Source organism: Anomaloglossus baeobatrachus, chromosome 6 (genome assembly GCF_048569485.1).
Source record: "Anomaloglossus baeobatrachus isolate aAnoBae1 chromosome 6, aAnoBae1.hap1, whole genome shotgun sequence".
In the NCBI taxonomy this organism is placed as follows: Eukaryota; Metazoa; Chordata; class Amphibia; order Anura; family Aromobatidae; genus Anomaloglossus; species Anomaloglossus baeobatrachus.
Genome location: NC_134358.1, coordinates 415,632,963 through 415,649,936, shown reverse-complemented (window position 1 = coordinate 415,649,936; position 16,974 = coordinate 415,632,963).

The window sequence follows — 16,974 nt, the reverse complement described above, 5'->3', positions numbered from 1 at the left end:
TGCATTCAGTCATGTTTAGGTGCTGGAAAGGGTGTGTGGGTCTGATTACACACCCCTTACCACCTGTGGGTATGGCTCCATGAGGTTAAAACAATGTTGAGTCTCTGTCAGGAGAGAGTGTTTTGGGTTGCAGAGCGAGCAAAGGCTCTGAGAAATCCAGGGAGCTGCAGAGACTCCTGAGGATCTGGACCGTCAGCAGGTGCCACTGAACGGAGCAGGTCCTAGGACCTGGCCGATGAGCCCAGTGAGAGAATCTCCCTGGACATCTGGACTCGAGGGAGCCAGGCTTACTGCCTGCAGGGCTTCCAGCAGGTAAACCCCAAGGAAGGGGCTTATGTGACTAACAGAGGTTATCATGTGAAGGTCATGTGGAAACCTTCAGTGACATACTATGGCGGAGTCATAGCCAGAGTATGTGCGGACGGATCCGCAGAAGAAACATACTGTGGGGTCATAAATATTTCTATGAACTGTGTGGACATATCCACCGAAGTAAAGAGACTGTACACTTATCTGTTCTTCGTAAAAAGTCAGGGAAAGGCTACTTTGTGTTGTGTGAACTGGTGCGGTTCATGAGAATGTGAATAAATTGCCTAGACTGTTTATATGCCAAATCATCCCTGTGTGACTTAATCCCGCTGCCAGACGTGTGTCCCCCATACATTCGGAATAATAACGAATAACGTTTGGAACACCATTCTAAGTCTGAACTGGGTGCAAAAAACCTAAAAAAAACATCACTATGGGGAGATAAGGTATGCACACCAGTGACTATGTAAGGGGAATACATGGAATAGCAGAAACTGCTGTGTGAATAATGACTTGAAAAATCCAATAGCTATATGTAAGGGTGAAAATGTGAAAAATGGAATCTGCATTACTGCCATGAACATATGAATCAAGAGAAATTTAGCTACTGAATTGATCAATGCAATAGAGCCCCAACACTACGCCAAAGTATTTCTCTACGTTGGGGTCCCTAGCTTGTCTGTGTCCTCTCATGCAGTTAAAAAACTTACCGTGTATGGGAAGCTGAGACCCAGGCTATTTATGCGTATTATATGGATTGGCAATAGGTGTGGTGGGGAGGGTTCACAAACGAAAAACTACTAACAATAACGAATAACGTTTGGAGCACCATTCTAAGTCTGAACTGGGTGCAAAAAACCTAAAAAAACATCACTATGGGGAGATAAGGTATGCAACACCAGTGACTATGTAAGGGGAATACATGGAATAGCAGAAACTGCTGTGTGAATAATGACTTGAAAAATCCAATAGCTATATGTAAGGGTGAAAATGTGAAAAATGGAATCTGCATTACTGCCATGAACATATGAATCAAGAGAAATTTTTTCACATTTTCACCCTTACATATAGCTATTGGATTTTTCAAGTCATTATTCACACAGCAGTTTCTGCTATTCCATGTATTCCCCTTACATAGTCACTGGTGTGCATACCTTATCTCCCCATAGTGATGTTTTTTTAGGTTTTTTGCACCCAGTTCAGACTTAGAATGGTGTTCCAAACGTTATTCGTTATTGTTAGTAGTTTTTCGTTTGTGAACCCTCCCCACCACACCTATTGCCAATCCATATAATACGCATAAATAGCCTGTGTCTCAGCTTCCCATACACGGTAAGTTTTTTAACTGCATGAGAGGACACACACAAGCTAGGGACCCCAACGTAGAGAAATACTTTGGCGTAGTGTTGGGGCTCTATTGCATTGATCAATTCAGTAGCTAAATTTCTCTTGATTCATATGTTCATGGCAGTAATGCAGATTCCATTTTTCACATTTTCACCCTTACATATAGCTATTGGATTTTTCAAGTCATTATTGACACAGCAGTTTCTGCTATTCCATGTATTCCCCTTACATAGTCACTGGTGTGCATACCTTATCCCCCCATACATTCGGGGCACAGGTCATCACAGAGTATATGTTGCTGTCTATCTTCTGTGTGTTGCCATCTAGTGGCCAGGATTGGATATTTGCTTCATTGCGCGGTACTTGAGGTGGCTTGGTAACACCTCATGTAGCATGTCGCACACAACATCACCGCTTACTTGAGAAACTCTGTGTGTGAAAGGGTGCATTTCACCACAGATACTTGGAGCAGTAAGTATGGACAGGGGCGTTACATGTCGCTGACTGGGCACTGGGTAACTATGGCGAGAGATGGAGAAGTGTCTGCTGTACAAGTCTTGCCGTCCCCACGAGTTGTGTGTCAATCCTTCCTCTGTATGTAGAAGTTCCTACATTGCTTCTGCCTCCTCAACCTCGTCTCGGTCCTCAACTTCTGTTCAAAACCAGTCTGGTAAGGCCACCCACAGTGTAACTGTGCACAAGGAATCCCGCACACTTCCTTACTATGCTGGCAGCAGAGCTCAACGCCATCAGGCGGTCAAATCTTTACTTTGAAATGTATGGGAAATGTGAGTCACACCGCTAAGGAGTTGTGGACGGTTAGCTCTGGAGACCGAGTTTCATCAATGGTTGTCTCCACTCAACCAGCAGCCAGGGAAGGCCGTGTGCGACAATGATGCAAATCTGGGTGCAGCCCTTCGCCTTGACAATGTGACACACGTGCCTTGTATGGCTCACACGTTCAACCTGGTTGTCCAGCAATTTTTAAACCACTATCCCGGCCTAGATGGCCTTCTGCAGAGGGCACGGTGTAATGCCTGCCTGGATCCACACACTCAGACGGGCTGTAAAGGATAGGCTAGAGGGAAGCCACTCACCAAGCTGCACCCCTAGAACCCTGAAACCCTTTAACCCCTATACAGGGATTTGGAATTACACAGGGTCAAAGGTGATCCATACCTGTGGAAGGCTGCAGTCCGACAGAGTAGTAGTCAGGCAGGGTCAAACCATGAATTGAGGACCAGAATGGGACGGCCAGGACTTAATCAGAAAACAAGCAGAGATCTAATGCGGATCGGGCAATGAGGTACATAAACAGCAGGCAGAAGACGTAGTCAGGAAACAAGCGGTAGTCAGCACACAAAATCACAAAACAGAACTGGGCGGAACAGAACTCAGAAGTTCAGAACTATGTCTGGCAGTGGTCAGCAGACAAGAGGGGCTCAAAAAAGGATGTGGTGTCTTCCCATTGGTTGTAGCTGAATGATGGTACTTCAGCTGTGAGACAACAACCACCTACAGTCAGCCAGTGGTACTGCAGATCTCAAGGTAACCCAGCCTAGTGGCATCCACTCCTCTTCCATCAACAGGACTATCTACGAAAGGAACACGGTGTCACCTGGCGATCGGAGTACAAGTTGCTGGAGCGGACTCCGGTGGTGACGTAACAGTCGTGTGCGACAATGATGCAAACCTGGGTGCGGCCCCTCGCCAGGGAAATGTGACACACGTGCCTTGTATGTCTGATGTGTTCAACCTGGTTGTCCAGCAATTTTTAAACCACTATCCCGGCCTACATGGACTTCTGCAGAGGGTACGCTCGCTATGTGCTCACTTCCACCGTTCACACCTAGCAGCTGAACAACTTGCATCGCTCCAGAAGTCTTTCGGTCTGCCTGTTCACCGCCTGCAATGCGATTTGCTGACACGCAGGAAGTTGAATCTGAACATGTTGCAGCGCCTGTGGCAGCACTGGCGACCCCTGCTGCAATACGATATGACTATGCAACACGTTAGCCTGGGCTAATGAGATCCAGAGGTGGGGCTGATCTCGCTGCTGGAGTGGTCTCAGATCAAGTACCTATGCACCCTTCTTCACAGTTTACAAATGGCGTTGAAGATGTTAAGCGCTGACGATGCCATTATCATTATGACAATTCCGGTCATCTACATGCTGGATCACACTCTAAACATTATTCAGAGTCAGGTGGTGGGACAAGAGGAAGGGGAGGAAGTACAGGAGGAGTAATATGCGGAAGGGATAACAAGATCTACAAGGTCCACACATTCAGCAGCACTAAGGTGGCAGGCATGGGACGGTGGGGGATTAACAAGGGAGCATAGCATCAGCCAAACTGTTGAGGAAGGTGCAGGAACCCTGGAAGAAATGGAGGACGAACTGGCGATGGGCATGGAAGACTCAGTAGATGAGGGAGAGCTTGATCACATTTCTGTTGTGCGAGGTTGGGGGGAGAGGGCAGAGGAAGGAAGCATGATTCTCACGTCTCTGCCACCAACACAGCAGGGACTTGGTCCTCCTGGATGCGCAAGACACATGAACGCCTTCTTGCTGCACTACCTACAACATGACCCTCGGATTGTCCGAATTCGATGAAATGCTGACTACTGGGTAGCCACACTGTTAGATCCGCGGTACAAGACAAAATTTAGCAAAATAAGTCCTGCCATAGAAAGGGACGCACGTATGCAGGAGTATCAGCAGAAGCTGAGACGCAATCTTAGATCGGCTTTTCCACTAAACACCAGTGCTGCACAGAGTGAATCTCAACGCTTTGTCATGGCTAGGAGGAAATAGTCTATTACTTGTCCACATCTGAGGGACCGAGGGATGGCTGCTGTGCTGAGACGGCGTTGAGTAGGGTGTCCCTGCAGAGTTGCAAATTTTGTCATCCACAAAATGAGTGGAAAAAGGCCAGATGCTGGTGGAAAGGGGAACAGTTGTGTTAGAAAGGGGAAAAAAGTTTGTGTCCGTGGGTTTGGTGGTTAAGCAACAGTAACATCTGCTAAAGAAACACCATCTGTTACGGGGGGACTGGCAAATTTGGATAAGGTGGTATATATCCCAATCGCCAGTCGGGGACCACCGTGCTCCTAGATGGAAAAGTAGATGCTGGCAACCTGAAGGTTAGGCGGAGGATACAGAGCTGGGTGGCTCTGAAAAAAATAGTAGCCTGAACCGAGTTAGACGACACTCGGATCTGGAGACTGAGAACCCTGTTAGCATCACAGGGTCCACACACCCAGCACAGGAACTCACTGTTAACAACACAGGGGCCATTGCCTATGCAGTCCGTGTGCGTAGGGGGCCCACCTGTGGACAGCAGGCACAGCAGCATCAGCAGCCCAGTTAATGCTACTGTGCAGCACTAGCAGGACTTGTAGGACAGGAGCTGGTCATAACCGTTCCGCGTTACCAAGTGTGGTGGCGTCCTGCACCGACTGCCTATCCCTGCCTACCTCTGGCCTAAAGCCACAATGGGTTCAACACATGGAGGTGTGCTCTGTCTGAGCATAATAGAAGACTGCACACCTCCTTGTTGTCTACAGCCCCTTTTATAACCTGGGTCCATCCCAACAAAGGGTGGACCACAATGCACCTCCATGAGCCAAAAGCAGAGTGCCATATCATCAGTGACTTAATCAGCGGCCTATCCGTAACCGCCACTTCAATGATGACCTCATGGCAGCCACGTCCCAAACACCTCACCAGTCATCGTCTGATGAACAATGATGAGGTGCCAAATCATAGGGGCGGGCCTCTGCAACTATGGACTGCCACCTCTCGGACATGGCCAGTGAGTTCCTTAACGGACCTAGCCTCTGATTCACTAAGTGCCTGAGCATGCTCAGTAGCCTGAACAACAGTCTCAGAAAACAGACTATCAGCTTCTGCATGATCTGTACGCATTACACAGGACTTAGGGGTACTTTGCACATTGCGACATCGCTAGCATCGGCTATTGATGCCGAGCGCGATAGTACCCACCCCCGTCGCACATGCGATATCTCGTGATAGCTGCCGTAGTGAACATTATCGCTACGGCAGCTTCACACGCACTTACCTCCCCTGCAACGTCGCTCTGGCCGGCGACCCGCTTCCTTCCTAAGGGGGCGGGTCGTGCGGCGTCACAGCGATGTCACACGGCAGGCGACCAATAGAAGCGGAGGGGCGGAGCTGAGCGGGACATAAACATCCCGCCCACCTCCTTCCTTCCGCATAGCCGGTGGAGGCAGGTAAGGAGATGTTCCTCGCTCCTGCGGCTTCACACACAGCGATGTGTGCTGCCACAGGAACGACGAACAACATTGTATCTCCTATTGGTGAGACATTATGAAAATGACCGACGCTACACAGATCACCTATTTTCGATGCTTTTGCGATCGTTTATCGGCGCATCTAGCCTTTACATGTTGCAACGTCGCTACCAGATGTAACAGATGTGTGTCACTATCGATTTGACCCCGACGATATCGCAGTAGCGATGTCGCAGCGTGTAAAGTACCCCTTAGACACGGTATGGAGTCCAAGTACCTGTGCAAAGAGGCTTTTCACACTAAGTGTTGGAACATGCTCAGTAGCACAAACTGAGGACTTAGCCTCAGGAATGGCACAGTCATGATGAGCATGCTCACTAGGCGAAACACTGTACTTAAGCTGTGTCTGGGGTAAATCGGCACACACATGCGCACTAGCCGTCTCTCCCCACTTAGACATGGATGAGGAAGCAGCCAGCTGGACGACCAGAGGGACGGACAAAAATGGCAGCTGACGCCTGGGCGCAACTGGAACCGCAGCTGGCTGCTTGCGTCTACGGCGGCACCGATTCATACCACCAACTACCAGCCAAAATAAGAGGTGTACTTCTTCCCTTGGATAATCTGATATGATCCCTTTTTTAAGGGACACATCCATCGCTACCAAATGTAGATGAAGCACCAAAAGAGCAGGTGCTTCAATGGATCTCCATTGCTCCATCAAGTGGCCTCTCCTCCACCTCAACTTCAATATCCCAAATACTCCATTTCTCTGTGGTGTCAACCCAATCGCACTAGCTCCCTAACAGATCACAAGTTTCCACCAGCTTTGCTGAGTATGGGGTAACAGAGATGGTTGAGTCTGCAGAGCTGTTCAGTCACACTATAGCCTGGGAATCAGAGGTCTGCTCCAAAGCTGCAGTGAGTCCAGACAAGGAAATGATCTGCACTAATGCTCATAAGCTTTGTAAGTTGGATCCAGGACCCGATGAAGAAGGTGCTGAGCATAATGTACAGTCAGGGCCAGAAATATTTGGACAGTGACACAAGTTTTGTTATTTTAGCTGTTTACAAAAACATGTTCAGAAATACAATTATATATATAATATGGGCTGAAAGTGCACACTCCCAGCTGCAATATGAGAGTTTTCACATCCAAATCGGAGAAAGGGTTTAGGAATCATAGCTCTGTAATGCATAGCCTCCTCTTTTTCAAGGGACCAAAAGTAATTGGACAAGGGACTCTAAGGGCTGCAATTAACTCTGAAGGTGTCTCCCTTGTTAACCTGTAATCAATTAAGTAGTTAAAAGGTCTGGGGTTGATTACAGGTGTGTGGTTTTGCATTTGGAAGCTGTTGCTGTGACCAGACAACATGCGGTCTAAGGAACTCTCAATTGAGGTGAAGCAGAACATCCTGAGGCTGAAAAAAAAGAAAAAATCCATCAGAGAGATAGCAGACATGCTTGGAGTAGCAAAATCAACAGTCGGGTACATTCTGAGAAAAAAAGGAATTGACTGGTGAGCTTGGGAACTCAAAAAGGCCTGGGCGCCAACGGATGACAACAGTGGTGGATGATCGCCGCATACTTTCTTTGGTGAAGAAGAACCCGTTCACAACATCAACTGAAGTCCAGAACACTCTCAGTGAAGTAGTTGTATCTGTCTCTAAGTCAACAGTAAAGAGAAGACTCCATGAAAGTAAATACAAAGGGTTCACATCTAGATGCAAACCATTCATCAATTCCAAAAATAGACAGGCCAGAGTTAAATTTGCTGAAAAACACCTCATGAAGCCAGCTCAGTTCTAGAAAAGTATTCTATGGACAGATGAGACAAAGATCAACCTGTACCAGAATGATGGGAAGAAAAAAGTTTGGAGAAGAAAGGGAACGGCACATGATCCAAGGCACACCACATCCTCTGTAAAACATGGTGGAGGCAACGTGATGGCATGGGCATGCATGGCTTTCAATGGCACTGGGTCACTTGTGTTTATTGATGACATAACAGCAGACAAGAGTAGCCGGATGAATTCTGAAGTGTACCGGGATATACTTTCAGCCCAGATTCAGCCAAATGCCGCAAAGTTGATCGGACGGCGCTTCATAGTACAGATGGACAATGACCCCAAGCATACAGCCAAAGCTACCCAGGAGTTCATGAGTGCAAAAAAGTGGAACATTCTGCAATGGCCAAGTCAATCACCAGATCTTAACCCAATTGAGCATGCATTTCACTTGCTCAAATCCAGACTTAAGCCGGAAAGACCCACAAACAAGCAAGACCTGAAGGCTGCGGCTGTAAAGGCCTGGCAAAGCATTAAGAAGGAGGAAACACAGCGTTTGGTGATGTCCATGGGTTCCAGACTTAAGGCAGTGATTGCCTCCAAAGGATTCGCAACAAAATATTGAAAATAAAAATATTTTGTTTGGGTTTGGTTTATTTGTCCAATTACTTTTGACCTCCTAAAATGTGGAGTGTTTGTAAAGAAATGTGTACAATTCCTACAATTTCTATCAGATATTTTTGTTCAAACCTTCAAATTAAACGTTACAATCTGCACTTGAATTCTGTTGTAGAGGTTTCATTTCAAATCCAATGTGGTGGCATGCAGAGCTCAACTCGCGAAAATTGTGTCACTGTCCAAATATTTCTGGACCTAACTGTACACCATCATTCCCAAACGGTAAATCATCCTGGTGGAGACAATGGGGAACATGCTGAGGAGACTCAGATACCGGATTGGAACGACAACTTTACTATTCGGTCAGGGCAGGAAGAGGTTGGCTTGGAGGAGTCAGGACAAGGGGAGTAAAAACACACAGGGTGATGATGAGGTTGGAGACCCAACTTACTTTCAAAGAAAAGTCAGCCAGTCGATGAGGTCAACAGAGGAGGTGGAGGAGGATGCTACTGAAGTCGAGGTTACGTTGCGTCTTCCTGGACAGAGACAAAGTACTGGAAGCACGTCAACAACTGAATCCTCAGCCACAACTCTGCCTCTGAGCAGAAGTCGTGGTGGCTCTGCAGGTCACATGGGCTGTAAGCCGTGCCTTGCCTGGGGCTTTTTTTACATCGCAAAAGATCACCCAAGTCATGTCATCTGTAAGATTTGTCACCAATCTCTAAGTAGAGGCCAAAAACTCACTACTTTGAGTACTTCGTCCATGAACTGTCACATGGATATGAAGTGATAGCGTGAGGGTGTATTGATGAGCTTTATCCACTGTGAATGCAACATGCTTACTTGCCGTTCATTGCATGCATTGTTGCAGACTACCCACAAGGGGCTGCTGTTTTTTTCCATCTGCCTTTGACCATTTGGTCAATATAGCAATAGTAAAACAGTCTTCGGCTGTGGACTTGGAGAGCGGAGGAGGTGCTGTCTGTGAAGTGAAGTAAAAGCTAAAGGTGTGCGTTACAGCAAGGAGCCACCGGGGAAACACTTTGCTGAGTTGTGAGGGGACTCGTGTTGGAGTTTGGTGAGGAGGACCGGAACGCCTGTGAGCAGCATCCTGTGCCGGAGACCGTCATTCTTCCGGAAAAGTCTATACTGTTTACCGGGAGAGGATCGTAAACTCTGTATTTATGGCAACTGGACACCACAGTACCTGGGTACGGTAGGCTGGGACCAGATAGTAATGCGTGCACGCAACACTTTGTTTTCTTTGCAAAACACATATCTGTTCTGCTTCGGACGACTATATAGACAATAAGAGTTGATGCCCCTGCTCTGTCAATTTGTCAGTTACAGTTAAAATCATAGAGTGACAGTGACACATGTTTGCATGGACTGTTGGTTTACAAGATTTCCAGGACTGTGTTGCTGAGCTGTGTGGTTTGCCTTCACACTGTTATCATCTGCCTTATCTGTGAGGCTTCAACTAACAAGGGTATTCAGGGGGGTAATGGGTTTTGTCTATGTTTAGGTAGATAAGTTGTAATCTCTTTTGATGCAACACTGATAAGTCGTGTTCGCGCACGCGCGCACACACACACACACACACACACACACACACACACACACAATTACTCCTGCTACGCAGAGGGATTACAAGGTAGTAGGCAACTGTTAACACAGTCCCTTGGTTAGGCAAAAGTTGGTGAGTAGGGGGTATAAATTGTCATTACGAGTATTGCAGCATAGGGGGGTAGGCTTTTGGAATTGTGAATAGATTGTTCCATTCTTTCAGTTTTATGCATGGTTCTTATTGTTTGTTTTGGGAAAGTTAAGCAATCATTTATCAACCCAACTGCCTAGAGTCCTTTTCCTAGTGTGTGGTTTTGCTGTATACTGGGGAGCCCACCCTGTACACTACTTTAAATGAATCATAAGTCGCAATGGGAAGTTCACTGTGCTACAATGCGGCCTAGCGGGGCTGTGCAACCACCGCCTGCCCCATCAAGTGCATCTGCATGCTCTTCATCCTCTGAGTCTTTGGGGACAGCAGTCACACATGATTTTTGATGCTGACCTTCCACCCCTTTACCCGCTACAGGCAGTGTGATTGACAGGTTGTCAGTTGTTTTTGAAGTGGAAACAGCTGCTGGTGTTGAGCTCTCTCAGACATTAAGAGAACCACCTTTGGATGAAGGCAACATTATATCCACGCCTGCACCGTCATCACAGATTGCCTGGACTACCTGCAGTTAAACATTGCGTAGCAGAAATGGAGAGGAGTGTAGAATGCACATGTGGTGTACCTTGCTTGACAGGAGAGGAACCCTAAGGTAGTATCCCTGACAATGTTACTATGCCCCTAAAAGTGTCAGCACTGTTTGCAATTAAAATTGCGTAGCAAAAATGGACAGGTGTGTAGAATGCACACGTGCTGTAGGTAGCTGGACAGCAAATGAACACTAACTTAGTATCCCAGACACTTTTAGCATGCCACTAAAAGTCTCAGCACTGTTTGCAATTAAAATTGCTTTGCAAAAATGGGCAGGTGTGTAGAATGCACAGGTGCTGTAGGTAGCTGGACAGCAAAGGAACACTAATTTAGTATCCCAGACACTTTTAGTATGCCACTAAAAGTCTCAGCACTGTTTGCTATTAAAATTGCATAGCAAAAATGGGCAGGTGTGTAGAATGCACAGGTGCTGGAGGTAGCTGGACAGCAAAGGAAGCCTCACTTTTAGTGATGAGCGAGCATGCTTGTTACTACTCGGTACTCGCACGAGTATCACTGTACTCGGGCTACTCGGCGGGGACCGAGTAATCTCGCGATACTCGTGCTGTACTCGTGGTCTTCATTTCTGCATGTTGGCGCTCTTTTGAGAGCCAGCCCTCATGCAGGGATTGGCTGGCAGACCACTGCAATGCCACAGCCCTGTTAGTTGTGGAATTGCAGTGATTGGCCGGCCCGCACAGCGTGACCGAGCCTTTATACCGGCCGGCGCGCTGTGCTCTGCTCACAGCCATCCAGACAGTCAGTGCAGGGAGAGTGTCGCTGCTTCAGGGAAAGGTTTGCGGCCCTTTATAGCTATTTCCGTAGCAGGGCTGCAAACAGTGTGACCAAAAGTCCTTCTCAGGACTATTGTAGTTGTATACAGGCAGGCAGGGTATAGCCAGGTCGGAGTACAGTAGCAGAGTCCTTCTCAGGACTATTGTTGCTGTATACAGGCAGGGTATAGCCAGGTCGGAATACAGGCTGGTGACCAGAAGAATCCTTGTCAGGACTATTGTAGCAGTATACAGGCAGGCAGGCAGGCAGGGTATATAGCCATTCCTAGTGGTGACCGTATACCAGCCTTCATCATATCTGGGGCTGGTGTACACAGTGTAAAACAGTCCAGATAGTGTCAGACTTCTCAGTAATTGTCGCTCCTAAAAAGCTGTTAGGTTCTTAGTGCGTCCGTGCTTGCATTTAAAAACCGCACGTGTGTGCCTGTCGGTGGCAGCGTACAGGTGCACGATTTGCACAAACTTGGATATAACACCCACTTCCTTCCAATGGGCACTTCAGGTTTACAGGCCCTCATGCACGTCTCTATCCAGGGACAACGTGGAGCCTCCCAATTTTTGGCTGCCCTGCCTAAGGGCTATACTACAATAGACCCACTTCCTTCCAATGGGCACTTCAGGTTTACAGGCCCTCATGCACGTCTCTATCCAGGGACAACGTGGAGCCTCCCAATTTTTGGCTGCCCTGCCAAAGGGCTATACTATAATACACCCACTTCCTGACAATGGACACTTAATGTTTTGAGGCCCTCATGCACGTCTCTATCCAGGGACAATGTGGAGCCTCCCAATTTTTGGCTGCCCTGCCTAAGGGCTATACTACAATAGACCCACTTCCTTCCAATGGGCACTTCAGGTTTACAGGCCCTCATGCACGTCTCTATCCAGGGACAACGTGGAGCCTCCCAATTTTTGGCTGCCCTGCCTAAGGACTATACTACAATAGACCCACTTCCTTCCAATGGGCACTTCAGGTTTACAGGCCCTCATGCACGTCTCTATCCAGGGACAACGTGGAGCCTCCCAATTTTTGGCTGCCCTGCCTAAGGGCTATACTACAATAGACCCACTTCCTTCCTTCCAATGGGCACTTCAGATTTACAGGCCCTCATGCACGTCTCTATCCAGGGACAACGTGGAGCCTCCAAATTTTTGGCTGCCCTGCCTAAGGGCTATACTACAATAGACCTACTTCCTTCCAATGGGCACTTCAGGTTTACAGGCCCTCATGCACGTCTCTATCCAGGGACAACGTGGAGCCTCCCAATTTTTGGCTGCCCTGCCTAAGGACTATACTACAATAGACCCACTTCCTTCCAATGGGCACTTCAGGTTTACAGGCCCTCATGCACGTCTCTATCCAGGGACAACGTGGAGCCTCCCAATTTTTGGCTGCCCTGCCAAAGGGCTATACTATAATACACCCACTTCCTGACAATGGACACTTAATGTTTTGAGGCCCTCATGCACGTCTCTATCCAGGGACAATGTGGAGCCTCCCAATTTTTGGCTGCCCTGCCTAAGGGCTATACTACAATAGACCCACTTCCTTCCAATGGGCACTTCAGGTTTAAAGGCCCTCATGCACGTCTCTATCCAGGGACAACGTGGAGCCTCCCAATTTTTGGCTGCCCTGCCTAAGGGCTATACTACAATAGACCCACTTCCTTCCAATGGGCACTTCAGGTTTACAGGCCCTCATGCACGTCTCTATCCAGGGACAACGTGGAGCCTCCCAATTTTTGGCTGCCCTGCCTAAGGGCTATACTACAATAGACCCACTTCCTTCCAATGGGCACTTCAGGTTTACAGGCCCTCATGCACGTCTCTATCCAGGGACAACGTGGAGCCTCCCAATTTTTGGCTGCCCTGCCAAAGGGCTATACTATAATACACCCACTTCCTGACAATGGACACTTAATGTTTTGAGGCCCTCATGCACGTCTCTATCCAGGGACAATGTGGAGCCTCCCAATTTTTGGCTGCCCTGCCTAAGGGCTATACTACAATAGACCCACTTCCTTCCAATGGGCACTTCAGGTTTACAGGCCCTCATGCACGTCTCTATCCAGGGACAACGTGGAGCCTCCCAATTTTTGGCTGCCCTGCCTAAGGACTATACTACAATAGACCCACTTCCTTCCAATGGGCACTTCAGGTTTACAGGCCCTCATGCACGTCTCTATCCAGGGACAACGTGGAGCCTCCCAATTTTTGGCTGCCCTGCCTAAGGGCTATACTACAATAGACCCACTTCCTTCCAATGGGCACTTCAGGTTTACAGGCCCTCATGCACGTCTCTATCCAGGGACAACGTGGAGCCTCCCAATTTTTGGCTGCCCTGCCTAAGGGCTATACTACAATAGACCCACTTCCTTCCAATGGGCACTTCAGGTTTACAGGCCCTCATGCACGTCTCTATCCAGGGACAACGTGGAGCCTCCCAATTTTTGGCTGCCCTGCCTAAGGGATATACTACAATAGACCCACTTCCTTCCAATGGGCACTTCAGGTTTACAGGCCCTCATGCACGTCTCTATCCAGGGACAACGTGGAGCCTCCCAATTTTTGGCTGCCCTGCCTAAGGGCTATACTACAATAGACCCACTTCCTTCCAATGGGCACTTCAGGTTTACAGACCCTCATGCACGTCTCTATCCAGGGACAACGTGGAGCCTCCCAATTTTTGGCTGCCCTGCCAAAGGGCTATACTATAATACACCCACTTCCTGACAATGGACACTTAATGTTTTGAGGCCCTCATGCACGTCTCTATCCAGGGACAATGTGGAGCCTCCCAATTTTTGGCTGCCCTGCCTAAGGGCTATACTACAATAGACCCACTTCCTTCCAATGGGCACTTCAGGTTTACAGGCCCTCATGCACGTCTCTATCCAGGGACAACGTGGAGCCTCCCAATTTTTGGCTGCCCTGCCTAAGGGCTATACTACAATAGACCCACTTCCTTCCAATGGGCACTTCAGGTTTACAGGCCCTCATGCACGTCTCTATCCAGGGACAACGTGGAGCCTCCCAATTTTTGGCTGCCCTGCCTAAGGGCTATACTACAATAGACCCACTTCCTTCCAATGGGCACTTCAGGTTTACAGGCCCTCATGCACGTCTCTATCCAGGGACAACGTGGAGCCTCCCAATTTTTGGCTGCCCTGCCTAAGGGCTATACTACAATAGACCCACTTCCTTCCAATGGGCACTTCAGGTTTACAGGCCCTCATGCACGTCTCTATCCAGGGACAACGTGGAGCCTCCCAATTTTTGGCTGCCCTGCCTAAGGGCTATAGTACAATAGACCCACTTCCTTCCAATGGGCACTTCAGGTTTACAGACCCTCATGCACGTCTCTATCCAGGGACAACGTGGAGCCTCCCAATTTTTGGCTGCCCTGCCTAAGGGCTATACTAAAATAGACCCACTTCCTTCCAATGGGCACTTCAGGTTTACAGGCCCTCATGCACGTCTCTATCCAGGGACAACGTGGAGCCTCCCAATTTTTGGCTGCTCTGCCTAAGGGCTATACTACAATAGACCCACTTCCTTCCAATAGGCACTTCAGGTTTACAGGCCCTCATGCACGTCTGTATGCAGGGTCATTGGTGAACCTCACAATTTTGGACTGCCCTGGCAAAGGAAAATACTACAAAGACTCACTTCCTCAAAATGGGCACATTAGACTCAGAGGCCTTTATGTACGTCTCTTCTCAGGGACATCGGAGTGCCACACAATATTTTACGTAAAATCTTTCATGTATTGATCTCAAAAAGTAACATACATTAGCTCTATCTCACTATTGGGTATGTGCCCTTAACATTTCCGCCATGAAAATTCATTTTGGTGTCATTTTGGAAGGTTTTCTGGTGAGTCCGTAAAAATGGCGTAAAACGCGGACAAAATTGTTCACAGCTGTGACTTTTGAGTGATAAATGCTTCAAGGGGTCTTCCCCATGCTGTTGCCATGTTATTTGAGCACTCTTCTGAGACTTTTTTGCCATTTTTAGGGTTTCTACATGCTGCCGGTGGTCATTTCACAAAAATACTCAGGTCTCCCATAGGATAACATTGGGCTCGGTGCTCGGGCCGAGTACACGAGTATCTTGGGATGCTCGGCCCGAGCCTCGAGCACCCGAGCTTTTTAGTACTCGCTCATCACTACTCACTTTCTATCCCTGCCAATGAAAAAATGCACCAAGGATTTGCCTGAGCTAATGTAGCCAGACGCTGTTATTTAAAACCCTGCACAGCGTTGGCACGGACCTGCCTAGCAACAATGGCTATGAATGGCTGTAATGCAGCCCTGAAAAGGGCTGAAATTAAACGTAGTCCATAATCCCTAATGTGCTGTGTAGATTGCACTGTATGTCTATAGCGCACACAGCAGAAGTGGGAGCGGTGACTGTCACCCACCCGCAGCAGAGAGATAATGGCGGCGACGGGGAAAATGGCCATGTCTTATAGGGCAAGGACATGTGACATGCACAGCCTATGACACATGCTCTTGCTTGTCTGGCAAAAATCCACTTTGCTGTGAGTGTGTCTGTGATTTGCTGACAGCCTGGCCCGCCCCACTGTACACGCGGTTAGGAAAAAAAAAAAAATGGCGATAGGCATTCTTTCAGCACTCAGCAGCAGCACTGATCTAAACCCCGTCCCCACCGCACACTATACGCTGAATTTTCATAATATCATGATTCACAGTGACTCACACTATCACAGTGAAAAGCCAGCTAGTAACTAGGTACGCTTTTTGGTGATCGAACTGTTCTCGAACATAACTCGAACTACCGAATTTTTAGCAAATCATTCCAGTTCATCGAACGACTCGAACACCCCCCAAAATCACTCAGGCCTAAAACACACTTCCGCAAAAAAAAGTTCGTGTGACGCGGTCCGTTTTTTGGGTCCGTGTTGCTTTTTTTAGGGCGTTTCTCCGGTACGTATGGCATCCGTGTGATGGCGTATGCGAGCCGTGTGTACGTGTAAAATGTCCGTGTATGTGTACGTGGAATGTCCGTGTGGAATGTCAGTTTGTGTGTTGCACAATGTCGTTGATACATGTCGGCTGACAGCAGACAGAGTTGCGCGATGAGAATGAACTCGGGTGAACTTCACCCGACTTCATTGTCATGCCGCGGCTCTGTGTGTGCCGCGTACTGATTAGCGGTCACCTGTGAAGGATTCACCAGTGACCGCTAATCCCCCGAGTGACTGAAGTGAGCAGCCCTCTCTCATACTTACCGCTCCCCGATCACCAGCGCGGCGAGGAACAGCTGTACAGAGAATATGCGGCAACAATTACTTTGAATATGCCGGCCGCTCATTAATCAATCAATTCCCTGCTTTCCCCACCCACAGACGCCTGTGATTGGTTGCAGTCAGACACGCCCCCCACGCTGAGTGACAGCTGTCTCACTGCACCCAATCACAGCAGCCGGTGGGCGTGTCTATACTGTGCAGTAAAATAAATAAATAATTTAAAAAAACAGCGTGCGGTCCCCCCCAATTTTAATACCAGCCAGATAAAGCCATACGGCTGAAGACTGGTATTCTCAGGAAGGGGAG